Genomic DNA, 22,480 nt, shown 5'->3' on the forward strand with positions numbered 1-22,480 from the left:
ATCCAGCGACTTCTAACTCTGGATATAAAGTTTCTGAATGCAATGGAGAAGTCGAAGGAGATGGTGAGGGCGATTTACTCTCAGAATGGTATTTAGATTTGGATTTGCTTGCCATTCACAGTTGGGGCCCTCCTTCTAGCGCCAAATATGTTGAAGCCCCGAAAATCGGGGCTACAACAATGGGGATACCCGCCCGGTCCGGACCTTGGTTGGCAGCTCCTTTTCCATTTGGTATAGCGGGTCCAACTGGGGATATGGGACCAGTTTCCCAATTTCAATGTGTGTGTGAGAAAGATTGATATTTTTGTTTCTAACAGTTTCTAAATGGAATACTTATAATCTAATAACGAGGAAAATATATTCTAATAAACAGAAATATGTAAATCTATGCTAACCCGGGTTGTGATTTTTCTTCTATGCGATCTAAAAAGATTTCAAACAACAACTGGTAATAAAGATCATTCAGCTGTTATGAGAAAAGAATTCAGTACAGATGAACCACTTCGTATAAAAAGTTAGACGAAATGGTTGTGCAAAACATATCGCATAATGAGCTATTCATACACTAAGCATAAATAAATAGCTATCACCGTACAAAAGTGCCAAGTGATAACTCAGGCATTCATACATTAATATATAAATCACTGAACTGGAAATCACTCTAACACAAGGCAGAAATAGTTAAGAGATAGAAATACCATTTATAACTAGTCCTACTCATGAGCTTCAAGTGATCACGATTTATCTCTCCTTGATCAAATATCCACTAAGAGTACAAAAGTGCAACATCAGTAGCAGATATCAAATGCAAACATTAATAAATCATGTTCCATTCATTCATCAAAACCTCCTCAGAGGGTACAGAAGTGCATGTTCTGGGGATAAGTTTTTGATAAATTTCAGGACCCTTCTCTAAATGCATGAGAAGGGTTTAAATACTACTAAACTAATTCTAAAAATAAATTATTACAAAAATGTAGGATGCGGTTTAAATGACTGTCCTCTTTTCAGGAAAATAAAACAAAATTAAAGCTAAAATTAAATCTAACATTAAACTACTTCTGTATTTGGTCCTTGAAATCGCACGCATGCAGCATCTGTTTGAGCAGAGTCGACTGGCTGACTTCCGCTTTTAGCTGAGCTAAGAAAACAGAATCGACAAGAGCTGGCACCATTTTTTCGGCCGAATTGATGATACACTTAACAGTCATCCACTGGCTATGTGGCTTTACCAAGTATGCCCAGTAATAATCCCAGTTCAACTTGGTTAACCCTTGAATTGCTTTTGCCTTTTCTTGAGCTCTCTATTTCCAATCTGTCTATAGTTTTACTTTCTTTCGATTTTCAGGACTTGCAGGTGACTGGGCAACTAGCAGCTTTCCTTTTCTAGAAATTTTTCTCAGCGATGCACGATAATCGCGCATTGGAAACTGCCTCCGTTTCTTGATCTGGGTTTCCTTGATGCCATTTTCACCTTTTGCGTTTTTTCCTTCCAACAGATATAAAGTTCAAAATTTGTAAAAATAATACTTCTTTGAACTCTTGACCTCGAGTCTTAAACTATTTGTTTCTGATTTCTGCGCTATCCAGTATCCACTTCACCATGTCTGTATATGGGAGGATTTTTGGCCTTACTGATATCCGGTGTAAGAATGAGCAAGCTAGCTCTGAAATGGATGCTTCTGAAGAACCATTTGAGCCCGCGGTAGCAGTAACTTCCATTACCCTTAGCAGATTATACATACCTTCCCACGTAGCTATTCTCACGTCTCTATTACAGGCTGTGTCTGTATATAAGGGTGCCATTTCCTTTTCTTCTGAGCTCGAGGCTTTGCCTTTCTTTCCCATTTCAACCTGCGTAATGCTTTGTATCAGCTTCTGTTCTCCGTTCCTGCAATTCACAAGTGAAAATGAATGACAAGGAAGGGTGATGGGAAAAGTTTTAAATGTCGCAGACATACCAAGTATACCACCTTATGTGAAATGATTCTTTCAATAAGCACGCACCCATAATCCATTATAACTAGCAACTAACTCATTTATTAGCATTAACGCACATAACCAGGTGTCAGCTTAAGGAAAATACTTTTCTTGAATAGCGTGCCCGAAATATCTGCATGGAGCGATTTTGCGATTTGCTTCGCAACATCGCAGATCGCAACATCACAAAATCGCAACATCGCAAAAATCGATTACTCCTGACATCGCATTATAGTATTATCGTTGCATCGTGAAATCGCAATATCGCAAATCGCAAAAATGTTATGTATGACAGACTTCATTAACCTGTTTTCTACGAGATGCGATCTTGCGATCGGCGTTATCGCATATCGGTAAATTTTAAAGTGTTTCATGTAAGTTATGCTGAATGCGATGCGATATTTGTTTATTATCGCATATCGCGATCTCGCAAATGTTGGAATTGTGCTTATAAGGTGGCATCCCGCTATCTTATGCGATGCGAAATTTCCTAAGGAAAGATTTTATTTTACCATATCATAAGACTTAGCTTTTTTGGATTTTCCAAGAGGGTTTCCTAAGCTTATGATGGTAATTTTATTTGAAAAGGAAATTTAAACACTACTTTGATTTTTTGGTTTTTTAACTAAGGGTCCCCACTTATTTAGTATTAGGAATAACACTCAATAAGAAGGGGGGTTGTTGCTAGCCACAACACAACCTTATTCTATCTTTGAGGTATTTCAAACTTCTAAGGAACTTTAGACTTAAGCCTAGCCTCAAATAATCTCGGCCTTTCTATAACAAACTTTTTCGGGCTTTCAAATTTTCCAAACTTCTTTGTCCCTTATGTCAAATATTTATAATTTTATAATGAATTATATTTATTTTTTGGCAAGAGAAATAGGGCTAAATGGTTTTTATTACCTTTCAAAAACTACTATTCAACTTTGCTATTTTGAAAAGGCTAAACAGTTGTTATTACCTTTCAAAGACTACTCTTCAACTTTGCTCTTTCGAAAAAAAAAAAAAACAACAACAACAACAACAAGCTTTTGATTGGATTCAGCCCTCTGTGAGAGATTATGATGCCTTCTCAGCCTACTGAAACAAGTTATGAGGCTCCTTTGGTCTAGTGAAAAAACTGAGGCCTTTCGGTATTTTCATAAGTTGAAGACTTCGATCCTCTTACAGATGTAAGAAAGGATCACGGTGTTGGGTTGCGTTATATTCTTTCCACGACTAGCCCACGTAGTTAACCGGGGGTTTAGAAGGGGGGCGGAGCCCCCCCTTCGTTGCATCGATTACGTAGCGGGGGTAGTCATAGGGGGTTTAAGGGGTGCAGGTAACCCCACTCTATGGGGTCGAGGGCAGCACCCTGGAAAATTTTGGTTTTGGACCCTATATTAGGTTGCGCGGACCTACCTATGGTTTTGTGCATGATTTTCGCACATGGTATTGGACGCGATGGTTTTCGGTCCATGGTATTGGATGCTTCAACATGTATAAATATGTATTGTAACATTGAAAGGAACATAATGAAAAATCAAGCTGGTAGTCCTAGTTTTGGGATCTAGTGGGAAAATCTCTGTGTATATGTGTTTTATGTGTTATGCTCTCGCATTGTTTATTTTCTGTGTTTTAGAATTCGTATGCAGGTAATTTATGTACGGTGTTAAAACCTACATTTGGTATCAAAGTTGTTTTGGCTTCAAGGGGACGCCTTTGTTGCTGAGGGGTTTCGCTTGGGCTTGCAGTAGACCCTGTTCAGTGGGAGATCTGCGAGATCGATTATGGTGGTGAAAGAAGATGGAGAGCTATGGAGAGATAGAGATCGAGAAATTTAATGGTCAGAGTTTTGAGTTGTGGAAACTCAAGATGGAGGATTTGTTGGTGGATAAAGATTAGTGGATCGCGGTAGATCCAGGTACTAAACCAATGGGAGTGTCCGATGAAGAATGGAAGAAGTTGGATCGGAGGGCAAAGAGCACAATACAATTGTGTGTCTCGAATTTAGTATTGTTGAATGTATCAGGGGAAGTTACAGCGAAGGCTTTGTGGGACAAGTTAGGGACTTTATACAAATCTAATTCTCTGGCGAATAAAATGTTCCTACGGAAAAAGCTGTATAACCTGAGGATGAAAGATGGAGACTCGGTGACAGAGAATCTAAATGCATTTAATATTGTGGTAAGTCAGTTATCATCTGTTGATATTAAAATTTTAGATGAAGATAAGTGCATCAGTTTGTTGTGTTTTCTACCAGATTCGTGGATAGTCTAGTTATTGCAATAGGTAGCAATGCAACTACCTTGCAGTTTGATGAAATAGTCCCATCCTTGCTGACGGAGGAAATGAGACGGAAAAATATGGAGAGCCAGAATGGTGATGCCTTGTTTGTACAAGGACAGTCCCAGAACAGAAACAAAAATAAGTCATCGAGTGGGAGGTATAAATCTACAGGGAGATCTAAATCTCCAGGAAAACTTGTAAAAGTGGTGTGTTGGAAATGCGGAAAGGAAGGCCACTACAAAAGGGACTATAAATCTAAAGCTCTAGATAAAGGAAAGGATCTGATGATGCTCCTTCTGCAGAGGAAAAAACCACCTCAGATGAAGGTGGGGATGTGTACTTGGCTTCTTCAAGTACACATGTAGATCACGAGGCATGGTTGATTGACTCAGGTGCATCCTTTCACTTCACTCCCCATAGAGAGTGGTTCTGCGAGTATGAGAAATATGATGGTGGTGATGTCTTCTTGGGGGATGACAGGAAGGCTAGAATCATTGGTCACGGAAAAGTAAAGTTGAGGTTGCAAGGTGGAAGGGTTAGAACAATTCTGGGTGTTCTGCATATTCCTGCATTAGCTCGAAATCTGATTTCTGTAAGCAAGATGGATGATGTAGGTGTAAAAAATAGTGTTCGAGAAGGATACCTACAAGATGGTTCAGGGGGCACTGGTATTGATGTGGGGAGTTTGAATTGGAACTTTGTACAAGATGCAAGGTAGCATTATTGTTGATGGGTGCAACGATTTTGTGGTTCCTGAAAGTGGAGCAGAAAATCTAGTGGTCTCTGGAGAGAAGACCATGTTGTGGCATCAAAGGCTTGGACATATTGGAGAGAAGGGCCTTTGAATACTTCATGGTAAAGGTATGGTAGAAGGTATGAGTAATAGCTCTCTGGATTTTGATTTCTGTGAAAATTGTGTATATGGGAAGCATAATCGGGTGAGTTTCCCCTCTGGTGGTAAGAGGGCGAAACAGATATTAGAGCTTGTGCACAGTGATGTGTTTGGACCTGTGAAGGTTCCATCACTGGGTAAGTCTATGTACCATGTATCCTTTATAGATGACTTCTCAAGGAATACATGGATATATTTCCTTAAGAAGAAATCTGAAGTCTTTGATAGGTTTAATGAATTTTAGGCTCTAGTGGAAAATCAGACAGAGAAAAAGATAAAGGTGCTGAGGACAGATAACGATGGAGAGTTTTGCAGTAAGGAATTTGAAGAATTCTGTAAGAAGTGTGGTATAGCACAACAGAAGACTAATCCATATAAACCTCAAGAAAATGGAGTTGCAGAAAGAATGAATAAGACGTTGATGGAAAGGGCAAGAAGCATGCTTAGTGGTTCTAGGTTAGGACAGGAATTCTGGGCGATGGAGACAACATGTTACCTAGTCAATAGATCACCTTCATCAGTGTTGGAGGATAAGACTCTACAAGAGGTATGGACTGGTAAGAAACCCTCTCTTTCACATCTGAGGGTATTTGGATGTGATGCATATGTAAATGTTCCAAAGGAGAAACAAACCAAGTTGGATAGTAAATCTGAAAAGTGCATCTTTATTGGGTATAAGGATGGTTTAAAGGGTTATAAGCTTTGGAACCCAGTAACAACGAAGGTTGTGTATAGCCGCGATGTGGTGTTCATAGAGGTGAAAAATGTTATTAAACATGAAGTCTAACCAAAGGAACCTGAGAAGATAGAGTTTGAGCTAAAGGAGGAAGAGTCAGACTCTATAGCAGAGGAGGAATCAGAAGATGAAGAGCCAAAAACTCCAGGTGTGAGAAGATCAATTCGAGAAAGAAGGCAGCCAGAAAGGTATGTTCAAATTTTGCTACTGATGATGATCCCAGAACTGTGAAGGAAGCAGTAGATTCAGAGGATGGCAAACTCTGGAAAGAGGCCATGGTTGATGAAATGGCATCTTTACACAAAAATGAGGCTTGGGATCTAGCAGACTTGCCAGCTGGAAGGAAACCCATTGGCAGCAAATGAGTGTTCAAGAAGAAGACAAATGCAGAAGGAAAGGTAGAGAAATACAAAGCTCAGTTGGTAGCAAAAGGTTATTCCCAGGTGCCGGGAATTGATTTTGGTGATATTTTTTTCTCCTGTTGTCAAGGTAACTTCTATTAGATTAATTTTTTCTGTTGTTGTTGCTTTTGATTTTGAGGTAGAACAGATGGATGTGAAGACATCATTTCTTCATGGGGATCTGGAAGAGGAGATCTACATGCAGCAACTTGAAGGCTTTGCAGTGAAGGGTAAGAAAGAACTGGTATGCAAGTTAAAGAAGTCTTTGTATGGGTTAAAACAGTCACCAAGGATGTGGTTCAGAAATTTGATACATTTATATGGGGACTTGGCTTCACCAAAAGCAAAGCAGATCATTGTGTGTATTTTAAATTAATTGGTGACCGTGTTATTTATCTGGTCTTGTATGTGGATGATATGTTGTTGGTTGGAAATGACAAAGAAATTATCCAGGACTTGAAGACCCATTTGTCCTCCAAATTCGACATGAAAGATCTTGTTGCTACAAACTATATTTTGGGCATGGAAATTAAAAGAGATCGAACAAAGAGGAAGCTCTGGTTAAACTAGAGGAAGTATGTCGAAACAATATTGCATAGGTTTAATATGCAGGATAGTAAACTGGTGAAGATTCCTATTCCTGTAGGTGTAAAGTTATCTGTTGAATAGTGTCCCAAGACACAAGAAGAGAAAGAGGACATGTCCCATGTTCCATATGCAAGTGCAGTCGGTAGCCTTATGCATGCGATGGTCTGTACTAGACCAGACAATGCACATGCAGTGGGAGTATTGAGCAGGTTTATGTCAAAACCAGGGAAGGAGCACTAGACAACAATGAAGCGGGTTTTCAGGTATTTGCGTGGCACTAGTGATTATGGTTTTTGCTACCAAGGAAGACTAGGATTGGACGGAGTGTTGGATATTCATGGCTTTGTTGATGCAGACTGGGCTGGAGATTTGGATCAGAGAATATCTACAAGTGGGTATGTGTTTAACCTATTTGGAGGTGCAGTCAGTTGGATGAGTAAGAAACAATCTGCAGTGGCACTATCAACTACAGAGGCAGAATACATGGCAGCCAATCATGCAAGCAAGGAAGCAGTTTGGTTGAGGAGATTGTGTTCAAGTACAGGGTCAATACAGGGAGCTATAAGGATAGACTGTGACAGCCAAAGTGCAATTTTCTTGGCAAAGAACCCTGCGTATCATTCAAAGACAAAGCACATTGATGTTCAGTATCACTTTGTGAGGGATATGATAGAAGACAAAAAGGTGTTGCTGGTAAAGGTGGACAATTTGAAGAATATTACAGATGCATTGACAAAATCTGTGAGCTCTGAGAAGTTCTCTTGGTGTAGAGAAACAATGGGTGTTGCAGGGCTGGATAAATGACTAAGCTCTCTTGTGGCCCCCCGTGGAAAGAAAACAACAAGTGGGAGAATGTTGGCTTGTGTTATATTCTTTCCACGACTAGGCCACGTAGTTAACCGGGGGTTAGAAGAAGAACCCCCCTTCATTGCGCCAATTGCGTAGGGGGGGGGGGGGGGAGTCACAGGGGTTTTAAGGGGTGTAGGTAACCCCAGTCAGAAAATTTTGGTTTTGCACCCTATATTAGGTTGGGCGGACCTACCTATGGTTTTGTGCATGATTTTCGCACATGGTTTTAGACGCGATGGTTTTCGGTCCATGGTATTGGATGCTTCAGCATGTATAAATATGTATTGTAACATTGAAAGGAACATAATGGAAAAGCAAGTTGGTAGTCCTGGTTTTGGGATCCAGGGGACAATCTCTGTGTATATGTGTTTTATGTGTTATGCTCTCACATTGTTTATTTTCTTTGTTTTAGAATTCGTATGTAGGTAATTTCTGTACGAGGTTAAAACCTACGCACGGTCCTTTATTTCGGCAATAACATAAATATGATTTTGACCTTAAACTAGGGCTTTGACCCTTTTACAAAGATTTAGACTAGAAATTCTTATGGTCCAGACTAAGATAGATAACTTGGCATACTTCTTTAACACATATATTTTTCCTTCATAACATGCTAGCTTGTTAAGGCTGCTCTTTTACCCAATGCTCTGATACCATGTTAATTTTTCAAGGATATCCTAAATTGATAATTACTACTTACGATTTTTTAGATTGATATTTTCATGTATTCATTTTCATCATAAAGTAATTACACATAATATCTTAACAAAATGCCAGTAGGATTGCAAAGAGAATCAAATAAGAGACACAAGAATTTACCCTAGGAAAAACCACACGGGAAAAAACCCAGCAACCTTTTCTTAGAGAAATCATTAAGTCCAAGAGAGATACATCAATTCAACATAAATTCAAACCCAACCCTGGTCACACCTGGTAAAATTATCCCTTGGATGAGTCTTAGATCTCTTTGTTTTTCCTCAAATCCACCCTTTGTTTTGCCTCAGATTCACCCTTTTGTCTTGCCTCAGACCCGTTCAATATTCTTCCTCGAGATCATCCAATGCTTTGCCTCAGATGGTATGAATTCTCTCGTTATTGATGGTGATTGAGATGTCTTTTGGAGGAGGTAGAATCCTTTACTTATACTTGTCTAGGACGCTGAATGGGTGTAACCATAGGGGCAAGCTGACCTAACTTCTTGAAGGGCCAACTTTGTGTTTCAGAGCCAAAACTTTAATATTTGAAATTCAAAATTTTCAAGCCAACATGAAGAACATGCATTACATTATATATTTTCAAGGGCTAAAACAAAATGGCATGAAGAACATGTCTTATATAATTCAAGGACCTAATCCATTAACTATGGTTAGTCCTCATGTCTTATATAATTCCTTCACCATCATGTTAATGGATTAGGTGTCTAACATGTCATGATTGTCTTAACTACCATAATTGAAACACAATAGAGGTCCACTTAAACATGGAGTGTTACAACCCAACACACATTGTTTCAAGGCTTTGTGTTTTTTAAGGATTAAATATGGGTTATGCTGATCGCTAGAAAAATTCCTCCACCAATAACAAGGGAGAATCGCACAATGGCGAGTCCAAGTTAGACTTACTCTCATTTGGTATAGTGATTTTCCACTTATATGTGGGTGGGCTCAGTTGCCACCTAAAATCTTGAAATCATGTATATATATATATATATATATATATATATATATGTATGAGAGATCAAACACAAGCAAAATAATTAAATACTGGGTTAAATGAAAGACATAAATCAACAAAGTATTGAATGCAAATCATATATATTTTTTTCAAGTAAATGGCTATTTGCAAAATATGATGTGGGTGGGCTCAGTTGTAAAATGTTGAAATCATATATATGTTGAGATCAAACACAAGCAAAATAATTAAATACTGGGTTAAATGAAAGACATAAATCAACAAAGTATTGAATGCAAATCATATATATTTTTTTCAAGTAAATGGCTATTTGCAAAATATGATATGTATTTGTGTATCCAATATAAAATATCAATTGAAGAAATAAATAAATCATGCAGAAAATTTAATGATTAGAATGAACATGAAAATTGCACAACTTACAAAATTATAGATTGTATAATAGCAAATTCACATTAAAAAACTTCCCCAAAGATATCTATCCTTCAATTTATCTTTCAAAATTTGGTAAAAACTTCAGAAGTATCAACCTTTTCTCTCTCGAAAGAACTTCCTTTTAACCTTTTAATACAATACATTCAATTTCCTCTTCCTTTCGAGCAATGATGTTGATGCAAGTTTAGGTTGTTGTTGTTGTTGTTTTTTTTTCCAAGGAGTTATAGTTGCACTGAGAGGTTCTCAATAGCCTAGAATGGGGGAGATGTTTTAGTGTGCGTAAATGAGTGTAAAATTTTAAGTGTTGATTCAACATGGAATATATATTGTAATGTCCATAAAATGAAGCATTTAATAAACCAACCTAAATTGATCTTAATTCTGGATCCATCAAGCATCAAGAGGGATCAAATCTCTCAAGGTGCAAACCTCTTTTTTTAGTGAAAAACTTGAGGAAAGGTTTGCACCTTGAGATATTTGATCCCTCTCGGCGCTTGATAGATATAGAGTTAATATGGATCTAGACTGGTCTAATTATTATTTTTTAACAAGATTGGTTTCTTATATTCATTCCAAAAATGAGAGGCTAAAAGACTTGGTACAATGCTCCTTGTTGATTGAGGAAGGAAATGAGAGTTGGGTTTTTTTACTATGTTTTATTTCTTTTACATAAGACGAATTGACTCCTACATTTCCTATGGCACTTACTTTGTAGACTCTAATAAATTGTTGCAACAGATATATGCATTTACATTTCATAGTTCACTAAAATGAGAGACAATACTAAAGAGGACAAGATGATCATTTTGATTGAAAACAAATTCCTATGAAGTATTTTGTGAATCTGATCCTCTCTATTCCTATTTCTCTTGATTGATAGATCTCTCTTCCTTTTGTGTGTGCACGCTACTACAATCATTGGAGCTAGGGTTCTTTGCAAATTTCTTTTCAACTACATCATGCAGTGAGTATAATACTTGCTCGATGTGGGAACAATGCTGGAAATTTTTATTAAGTGATTCTTTGAGGGATGTAGGTTGGTATAATAGTAATCCCATTTATGAATAACATCTTTCGTTCCACCTTCTTTGCAATGCTTTAACTTGGTCTAGCTCTACTTTTATAGTTTTCCAACGGGGGCAATGAGGATTCAAAGCCATAGGGTGGGGAGAAGAGAAAGGAGGGAATCAGGAACCGTTGAGTGCATTGTAGGAAGAAAGGGGAGGAGGTGGGGAAAGAGGGGACACACAAAACTTACACTATGACAAGGAATGCCATAGGGCAGGGGGCGCACAATGGAGGAAGGGGAGAGAAGCGTTGAGGGTAACTGCTCATCAATTAACAAATTGTTGCAAAGGAGGATGTTGCAAGGTCTATTTAAAAAGTTATGAGTGCAATACACAGGCATGAGGTCTCTTAGGATGGTCATGAGAATGATTGCAATATATGTGAATTGCAGAATAGGATATTTTACTTGGACATGTTAATCCACATGGGGATAGGCGATTTGTCCTTTAGATATTTGTTCGAGAACAATGAAGTGATGTATGTCATATTTTTTGGGTATTCGATTTGAAATGATCCTTTTTGAGGTCCTTTCTTACATGCGATCTATTAAGATTTCAAGGAATATGCTTGAGAAGGATCTCATTGTTGATCTTGGCTTTTCCTTGAGGTTTGTGACAAGCCTTGTTTGCCAAATCATTGGCCATGCCATTTTTTCTCTGTGGACGTGGTAGTAAGAGGCATCTCCCAAGTTCTTCATATGATTTTGAATTCGAGTCGCAATTTTCCCAAGATCTTCATTGTTGGGTCTCGTTCTCTTGACCATATATTGAATTAGAATGGATGAGTCTCTTATTACTATTGAATTTTTAAAGTCGGAATCACGGAGAATATGTGCACCCTGAAGGAGACCATAAGCCTCAAACCTGTTGTTTGTTTCATTTCTCAATCCCCACTCATAGGTTTGTTTCTATTCCTCTTGATCAAGGATGAACCTCTTGCTCCAGCTTGTTCAAGATTAGATTTAGATGCCCCATCGAAGAAGAGGTAGGGTCATCTATGATCTTTTAGTCAGTCCCTCAATTTTCTTATCTGTTACTCACACCTTCCAATTGACTATGCTAAGTCGGTTTCTCGGGGGAAGACAAATTTTGTGGGGTGTTCAATCCAAGTTGAAGCTAAACCATTTCCTTCAATTTGTAAGGAGTGAGTGTCGATTTTACTATTTCCTTTTGAGAGGATGGATTTTGTGGAGAGACTCTAGGTTTTAGCCATACCTTTCCTGCTTTTTGTCTTTTTGTTTTGGAAAATATATTTATTCCTAGCTAACCAAAGTTGCCAACATAATAATGTTGGGAGGCTTGTCCAAAATCATTTAAGAATTTTTTTTTGTTTTTGAAAGAATATGGATAGCTAGAGATGCTAAGATCGGAGTTTAGCTGAGCTTGAAGAGGCTCCTCATCCCTTGAACACAAAAGATAGATTGAGGGTCCTTGGATGCTTCGTTTTCTGAGTTTGTCTGCTGTAAGGATCTTCCCCTAATCATTGTCCAAATAAAGACTTTGATTTTGGGAAGACCCTCATATTTCAAAACAATTTTCTAGAGAGGCCAGATGAGTTGTTGCTCTTGATCTCCTTGAAGCATTTTGTATCCTATTTTAACTGTATAATATCTTCCAGTTGGGTTCCATTTGAATTTATCTTGCTTCCTAAAGCATATTGGAGTTTCTCTCTTGAGGTGTTGGAGAAGAAGATTCCATCGATGAAGGAGCTCCGGTGGAATTGCAGTAGATTTCCATCCTTCCCGTGTGTTGTCATGTTGATTCCAAGTTGATATTTGATCTTATTTTGCAATGCCTTACCTTAAAGCCAATTCTTGAGATGTTGGATGTTTGGAATGGATGTGAGTTTGGGCTTACCCATTATGCTATCATCCCAAATTTTTATTTCGTCCTCCCTTAGGAATTTTGGAAGTGTTGGCTTGAATAAGAGGTGGGTATTTTTCACATAGCTTCAAAATTTGCAAGCAAGGCCTATTAGGAATCTAGAAAATGAGGAGCTAGTGTCGAGAAGCATTGATTTATTTGTGTTCTAATACTTTCTTCCATCATGATTCTTCTTGTGTTATTAATCTACATATGATTTTTTCTCCCAAAGATGAATTCATCAATCCTTGTTGTCGAATAGATATCCCTCCTTTGTCATAAAGTGTTATTACTTGTTTCCAACTTACTAAACTGAACTTTTTTGTTTATGTTCTAACTACCTACCATAAGAGATTCTTTATGATAAACTCAATTTGCTTTTGAATCCCAGTGGGAGCTTACACAATTGTATATTGCTATAAGGGTAGAGCTATGAGAATTGATTCAATTCAGATTATTCTACCTGCTAGATTAAGCCATTCCATTCCCCATTGTTGGATTTTTATCTTCATTTTGTTTATAGCCTCTGTCCAAACCTCTGCTTTCATTGGGAATTTGGAGATTGGCATTCCCAAGTATTTAAAACATGTCAAGTCTGATTTGAAAGGGATGCCAAAAATTTGAGAGATGCACTGAAGGGTTTTGGGAGGAATATTCCAACCATATATACTACTCTTTAAATTGTTAAGAAGTCCTCCTGAGGCTTCGAGAAATTAATCCATAATGGATTTGAATCTTCTAGAAACGCTACAAGAAGCACCTCCAATTAATAAAGTGTCATCGACGAATTGGGAGTGATTCATGCTTTTAATTCCTCTGTTGTATTGAATTCCAATGAGGAGCACGCTTTGCCTATCTTGCTCAAGTTTTCTAATGAGAGATTCAACCATTATAATGTAAAGGAAAGGATAGAGGACAACCTTGCCTAAGACCCCTAAAGATTTGGGATAAATGCCCTCGTCTTCCTTTGATTAAAGGGACTATCCAAGACCTATGGATACAAGCTTTTATGAGGTCTATGAACTCCCTTGAGAAGCCTAATTTGTCTAGGACAACAAAAAGGAATGTGTGTCTAACCCTATCAAAAGTGTTTGCCATGCCTAACTTCAGGATGAATCATTGATATTCTCACGAAACGTTGGAGCGAATGGCTTCTTAAACTAAAAGAATAATGTTGACTATCTATCAATTAGGAACAAAGCCACCTTGATTTTCAGAAATCAAGCAGGGGAGGAGGATTTTGAGACGATTATCCAAAATCTTGGTTACGCTTTTGTAAGATAAATTTCATAGGGATATAGGTTTGAAGCGGTCAAAGGAGGTTGGCCTTGATTCTTTATGGTTAGGGCAAAAACCGTTGAATTTGTATTGCCTCCTATTTTGTGCTTGCGTTGAACCCATCGAATCATCTTGAGAATATCTTTATTGATGAGCTCCCAAAAAGAATGGTAGAAGGAAATGGTGAAGTCATCCGGCCCTAGAGCTTTGTTAGGGTGCAGATTCCATATCGCTCCTTGCAACTCTTCCTCCTCTACTAATTTGATTAATGTTGCATTTGCCTCTTTGTAAACAAATTTTGGAGTAGTTCTTAAAAAATTCTCGAAGTTTTTTGGCTCTTCCTCTGTTGTTAGTAATATTTTAAAATGTTGATGTGGCTCTTCTTTCATTTCATCATGCCCTTCAATATCTACATTCCATTCTCTCTTTATCACCTCTATGTGATTCTTAATTCTTTGAGATTTAGTTTGGTTGTGGAAGAAGGTTGTATTCTTATCGCTTGCTCGTATCCATAAGCTTCGGGAATTAATCCTCCAAATTTCATAGTCTTTCCTATTTGTTTGGTAAATATCCTAGTAGAGTTGTTTTTATTTGGATTGCAATTCCTTGGTGTCTTCTCCATTTTCCAGTTTCGCCTAAACTTGATCCAACTCTCTTTGAAACTCGATTTTCTTTTGCTTTGGCTCCTTATAGTGAATTCTAACCCATTATTTGAGTGCATTTCTGACCATATTTAGCTTGGTTTCCCATATATACCATGGTGATCCATTAATTCTCAATTTCCATGTGGACTGCACCAATTGCCTAACTTCTTTGATGGAGGACCACTGAGGATTGAAGTGGAAGGAAAGAGGTCCCATACTTGTGATTTCACCAAAGGTTAGTGAAATAGGCTTGTGATCTGAGGTCGTTATTGATTTTTTTTTTTGAAGAGATAGATTTTGTTCCTGAAATGAGACTGGAGTGAATTAAGAAGCGGTCTAATATTTCCTTTATATTTCCTAGACCTATTCTTCTGCTACTCTAGGTGAATTTGTTGTTCTTTGGAATAACATCCATTAAATTATGTTCTTGTATTATCTTTTCAAATTTGTCTCTGCTTGAATCAGGAAGGAAACAAACTCCTTATTTTTCTCCAACATTCATTACCATGTTGAAGTCCCCTCCAACTGTTATCCTTCGGTTGTCTTCTACTGCTACCTAGTCTGCTAAGGATTGCCAACATATTTCCATGTCTCTATAATGAAATGGAGCATAGACATTGAATATTGTGATTTCCCCCCTGTATTTTTTGTTTTTAAAGTCCACTTTGACCAAATGTTGATCTTTGTAAACTCCATTGAGTTTCATTATTATTTGACTCCACATAATGTAGATTCCTCCCGATGCTCCTCTTATGCTTTTTGCTACACCTTCAAAAAAATGTGTTCTTCAGATTATTGATGTTATTTTTTCCTCAATTAACTTGATCTCTTGGAGTAAAAATATTTTTGGACTTTTTGATATAATGAGATCTTTTTTATTGCATTTACTTTAGAGACATTCCCAAGACCTCTACAATTCTAGGAGACCCGATTAATTATTTACTTTGAGATGGGGTAGAAGTACCCTTTCCTTTCCATGCCTCGGTTTGCATGTCCTTGATTCCTCCTCCTATATCTATGTATGTATCCATTGGTTTTTGGCTTCCCATTTCCATATCCTTTTGAGTTGCTTCATCTCGTATCTCCTTATTTGATTTCCTTCCAAAAAATTGGGATTCTCTGGAGGGGAAAGTGATTCTTTGGATTTATTTCTAGTTAAAATCCTTGCAAAGGAAGAGGCTTGGGGGTTCAACGATGGGCAAGAAGAAGCAGGTAAGGGGATGAGAAGAATGGGTGGGGGAATATCAGGGAGAAGGAGAGTAGGAGGAACGACATTGTGTTGCTCCATCTCATCTAGCTAAATCTCACCATCTTCACAAGTTCTGGGGGGGTTCCAAAATGCAAGGGAATAGAGGGGATGGAAGGGTGAACATCAGATAGAGTAGGTCCTGAATGAGAGGCCGTTGTGGTCTTAGATGGTTTGTTCCCTGTATATGGTTGTTTCCCATTGCTCTTCTTGGGTTTTCGTTGGCTCCTCCACTGTTCGTTTGGAACATCTATTTGCAAAATGACCATATTCATGACATACCTTGCATTTAAACATGAGTTGTTCATAATCTAGTTGTTGAATATGCATCTAACTATCTACCTTGATCTTCACTGCCTCCAGTATCCCCTTTCTCTTGGCTCACTTTTGTCTATATATTTCTTGAATGCATTGTCGATTGCTTTTACTGAATTGCCTCCCCACCAATGGAGAGGGAGGTGAGGAATTTGAACCTAGACCAGAACAACACTGGGTATATCGAGTTTAGGATCGAAATTCAACGTCTATCTATTTAGATATAAGCCTTTTGTGTCCATAAATTATGACCCGTTTCTGAAGATCAAATATTGATATTCATTGGATTCAAAGTAGAAGGTAAAATAACCCCTACCACAAAAGCAAATAGAGATTTGACCTTGATTTTTAGCAACCCAGTTTCATTCAACCCATTTCTAAGTTGTTTTCAGAGAGGGCTAGAGTCTAGTGAACTGTGCAACCAATCCTCGCTCTATCAGAGAGAGAAGCTTTGGGAGGGATTTCTGAGGGCAACTCTATTTCCATGATTTCTTCAAGCTTCAGTACAAACTTGGAGATAGAAGGACACTCCTAAGGAGGCCCAAACGATCTAATCAAGTTGGAGAAGGCCTGGCCAGCAGGGTCAAGAGGGGACGTGTGAGAGGAAGAGCGATCTCCCTCCGAAGAAAGCTCTAGAGGGGCCATTGGGGGAGGATGACTGGCAACCAATGAGGGAAGCACCACAAGCGTGGAGGTAGGGGCTTCGCGCTGGAAGCAACAAACTTAAGTTGGCTTAATTATTAATAATTAGCAATAATAATATTTTATTTTATTTTTTTATTTATGTAATTTGACATAGTAGAAATGTTTTAATTAATAATTATAATTATTAATAGTTTTCCTTTTAATTTTTATTTCAAATTTTATTTTATTTTATTTATTTATTTATGTAATTTTACTAGGTCAAAATGTTTACATAATGTTACCTTACAACATTTCTTCCATACTCGACTGGAGATCACTTCTTGACGCAAATAATAATAATAATAATGATCAAACACATTGTCAACTCAATAAAAAAATTTAACAAAAATGTAATAAAAATTATTAAATCAATTCATTATGATGTAGTTTTCTTTTTATTAATAAAACTAATCCATAAATATAAATTAAATAGTTGAGAAGTATAAATAGGCATCAAAACACTTACATCACGATACATTTCACATTACAGAAATTTAAAGAAAAAGAATCTTAAAAATTAATTGAATTATAATTTTATTATTAATAATAATTATAAAAATAATTAATATATTAGTTAAACATATACACATTTAAAAAAACATCTAACAAGATTATTCACCATGGAGATTTACTTCACTTTACCATGGATATTCTTAACCTATAAATAAGTTTTGTTATAATACCACGAGTCAATATCACAGCTTACTGATTCCACATGACCAAAAAACCATCACTCATATTCATATGTGTTAAGGGATGAATTCCCCTAGGGTCTTTGGGTTGACACCCTAGCAGATCGGAGGTTGTCTATACAGAGAAACACACATTCCATACAGCCATAATGCTAATATAAGCAAACTATACTATAAGGGGCGTACTTGGGGGTCCTTCATTCGAGAAGATCCTGCCAGGGTCCAAAGCCTTTTGGAGTTCCTTTTGCTCCTTCAACCTACAAAACAATCAATTCAAGAAAGTACAACAGTATATGGACTAAACATCATAAAGAAATCATCTTCATAGTATATTGAAAGGTAGTTAGTTATGCAATTAAACAACCATTCATATATGAATCATAACATGGATATCATAAACATGAAGAAGATTTATATCAGGAACAAAGACAAGTGTTTCTTTTATTATAGACAAGTAAAGTACAGAAAGGAATAATTTCACCTGATTCGTCCTTTCGCAGGCTCCAAGCAGAACCGTCCTCCGGATTCGTCCAGTCTCAAGCCTTTAACAAACTCCTTCCATGACTTACTCCATGATATCTCAAGTAGTAGATAGACATCATCACACAAGGAAACAAGGGTTTCCTGTAAATGGGGGAAGTGCAGGAGGCACTAGGATCTTCAGACCTGGTCAGGGAAATCTCAGCATAGTAACCTTTCTCTCTCCTCTCTCCTCCCTTAGGCCTTCCCATTGAAGCCTTTTTATACTTCTCCCAAAGAAGTTTTTTAGTTGGGAATTCATTGGGAACAGTTGGGCCACGGGCACTAATAGGTAATGAGAAGGTAAAACCCAACGATCTCCACCCGAAATTAAGGAGATTTATTTTTTTAAGTGTTTTAAGACATATACGCAGGTTGGGTATACACAGACCCGCGTACGCACGCGTTTAGCTCAGGGCAATGTCGCGTATAGGAAATAAAACACTGTTTTTAAATTTTGGACTAGGTCTGGAAGGAGGGGTTGCCCTAGGCCATGAGTGCAGCATCACAAACATCAAGAGTGAGGTTTGGAGCTATAATAGATGCCCCCTAATATATGAGGTCAGAAGGGGTACATGATGGCCAAAATGTATTAAGCAAGTACATGGAAAGGAAATCTGTCAAAAACTGAGAAGGACTTCAGCAGAGTTCAGCCTACCAAGCCATACCCATGCTCAGAGAAAGTAAAGCATGTCCGCATATCAAGTACAAGCAAATCCACTAAGTATACAAGTATAAAGAACTGGAAAATACATAATGGATCATAAAGAAACACTGTCTGAGGCGGGCATACCCATGCTCAGAGAAAGTAAAGCATGTCCGCATATCAAGTACAAGCAAATCCACTAAGTATACAAGTATAAAGAACTGGAAAATACATAATGGATCATTTGATCACGATCTAACAAGTACATGTTTGAATATCACATATAAGAATGTCAATGATGCTGAAGAATGAACTGGATCATTGATATCAAAGACTGATCACAAAAGGTACCAAATGGACATGATGGAATAGGATGGTACTACACTGCAAACTCAGGTGCCAGCATATAGAATGTCGCCATGAATGACTGCAACATATAAGGTGGGGTGGTATCAACTAACAGCAACAGGAGCAACTGTCAAGTGAACCAATGAATGTTGATGCAACCTGAGGTCTTCATCGACCGTCGTGGTACATTTCTGAATAAATGATCTGAAGTCGACCATGTGAGAAATCGTTTGATTACCGGTCATTGATGTATACCATTAACAAACACGATACTACTCATTGATAATGATAATGAGCGTCAAGGTACCCATTACAATCTAACAAGTGTGAATGGATGAGCTGAAGTCGAACACCTGTAAGAATCTATCAATCAGCAGATAATGATGGTTTCCCACTGTCGATGGTGAAGGATCTGCCACTAATGACTGCAAACCCCAAGGTACTGCCAAATGGACTCTAGATCTTTGCCCCAGAGCAATGAGTCGAAGTCGATAGGGAAAGATCCGCTAGAAGGAAGGCATTAAGGCATCCTTCATCAATCTAGCGCGAGTGTAACTCGTAGGTCAATAATGTGGAAGGAATTGGACGAAAAAGATGTAGTAGCCCGACCGAAGTACGTTTCCGGCGTACACAAGATGTGACTAGCGCATGACAGAAACCCTCTGAACCAACCAATAATTAAAGTTGACAGAGAGGCGAGGTATCCACCAATAGGGTCAAATGGAAACCAAGGTACTGCACGAATCCCAATGTGTGATAATGTAAGTTGATGTCAAACACAAGGGAAACCACTCAGTCAAAGACCCATGATACTGATCGACATTGAGCACAAGGTGACCTATCAATAATGAAAATAGGGCCAGGGTGCAGTTCTAGGTCTGTCCTCAGAGCAAGATGTCGTCATCGATAAGGACAAGACCCACCAGCAAGAAGTTAATGGGGACCTTCTCAAACCGGCACGAGTAAAGGACCAATATAGCTGATGTGATGATAGACATGATATTGACAACCAGGGATGGCCGACTGAAAAATGAGTCAAAAGACACCGTAGAGAGGCTGACTTAGGCTAACTTCCCTTTCATAAAAGCACGACTCAATGTGACTATGTGGCAGCATATGATGACTTTGTATAAGCTCCTTGTGCAGGAGGCATGAATGAACCCTCCATATGATTGGAAGAGATAACCAATCGGGGAGAACTGACTCAATAACAAGGTTGAGGTGTGCCTAGGTCAAACTAAATCCCGCCCAAACGGAGGAGACTTTGTTTTGAGTGCTTCGTTTAAGGGCGACACGACTAACTCTAGCTACCAACAATAAGTGGAAATATTGTCCCATTCCCACTCTTTTTTTGGAATATATAATTTTTTGTCTTTTTCTTTAAGCTGGAAAAAGAATAAAAGAATGCTATAGTACAGTGGAAAGAACGAGTGTCGGTGAAACAGATGATCTAGTTCCTAGGATTGGAACGTTCCTATGCTCAATGCAGGGAGGTGAAAAACTGGTCAAAGACACTCAAAGGTGTGTTCCTTCCACGGATCAAGGTGTGTCAAGTTGCAGAAGGCAAGGGCATGCAAGTTTGATTTTACAGTAGTCATGGTCAAAAGTTGGCTTAAACACGAGTCCAAGTGAAGCCAGCTTAAGGCCAAAAGGGTGCAAATGGTCAAAATGCAATGCAGTAGTACAACTCAACACAAAGGAGCCTCTAGGGTATAAGGCCAGAACGAAGCGAAGAAGCAAAGAGGAATGAGTCTTCATCGCATAAGTCATGGCAGGACTACAGAGGACTCCCGAGCCTACTCAGATCGGAGCAGCATGGGCAACAAATGTCAGTGAGGTGCTAACTATGATGCCCATGTAAAGGATGGCTTCTACCATCGTGTCATGATTTAAAGAATCGGCGAGTGAAAATGGCTTGAGAACCATAACACGATGGGATCGACCCTACGGCAAGTGTATCGGCAGGTGAAGGCTAGTATGCATAATGCAACGGAAAAATGGTGTCCCTAACCTATATGCCAGTGAGAAAACGATACCTGCCATGACGGGTTAGCAGTTATGGAACCGTCTCAAAACTGTCGAAAAATGTCTAAAATGTCCTGAAAATCAAACCTTTCTCGACATTCCAAGCTCCCAAGTTAAAAGTTACATGAGACCAAACAAAATTAAGTTTTGAAAAAATTTTGCATTTTCAAAGCCTATAAAAGAGTTTTTGGACTCACCATTTTCACCATTTGAGCTTGAGAGTAGAGGAGAGGAACAAAAGAAGCAACTTTTTCCATACGCCAAATTCAACCGTTCAGATCCTTCCAAAACCACCAGGTAACTTCTATACTTGTCTTGCATTCAATTGTGACTAGTTTTATAATTTTTAATTTAAGTTTTACTGGTTAATTCTTTGTCAAAAATTTCACCGTGGTGTATATGTGGGTTGGGTATATGAAACCCGCGTACACGCCGGCCCTACACGCGACTGTGTGTAAATGGACCCGTGTATACGCCGCGAACATTTCAAACAAAAAAACTAACGGTTTAAAATCATTTTTTCTTCAGGATGCCAGTCACTTGGCGATAAAGAGAGCATACCTCAGTGGATGATAAGGTCATGAATGATCCCAATGCTTTCGATGCCTTACGGGGATGTGGTTTGCTAAAATTCTTCAAATTGCCAAATATGTAAGCAAACACACGCCTGCTTGAGATGCTCATTCACTACTAGAGCATCGAGGATGATTTGTTTATGATTGACCAGATGCCACTCAAGATAGAAGTGGAAGACATTTATTTCATCACAGGCCTTTCCTGAAGGGGAGAGGTAGTATGTTCCAGGGGCAGGACACGAGGCAGTCTCTCGATCGAGGACTACGTACATATATATTGCCCGGGACATCCAGAAAAGGTTGGAAGTCAAATTCCAATCAAACATGTGGATAGTTTATCGCTGAGGATAATCCTGTTTACTATAGCTACAGTAAACGGGTCAGCTTCATTGCACCAGGCATCATGGCTAGCCATGAGCTTGGCGGTAGATTGTTTGACCATTGTATTTGACTGGTGTACTCCTCTTCTGGCCAACCTGAAAAGCCAGCTAACTTCCATCAAGAGAGGGCAGACCAAAACTTCGAATATGGCACTATTTTGTGTTCTTTCCTTTTTGAGAGGGTCCCAGCACTTCGTCCTAGAGTGCCACTTTCAATCAGCACCCCACGAGATCCACGCATGGGCCGGTGGGCTGACTTGATGAAACGTATAGGAGTTGGGGATGTCCCACAGACTGCATTTGACGATGACTTCTTCTCCTGGTGGGAGCAGCAGATCATTGCCATAGATGACT

This window comes from Pinus tabuliformis, chromosome 8 (genome assembly GCF_031772625.1).
Source record: "Pinus tabuliformis cultivar Carrire ecotype Pingquan chromosome 8, CPIR1, whole genome shotgun sequence".
Lineage (NCBI taxonomy): Eukaryota > Viridiplantae > Streptophyta > Pinopsida > Pinales > Pinaceae > Pinus > Pinus tabuliformis.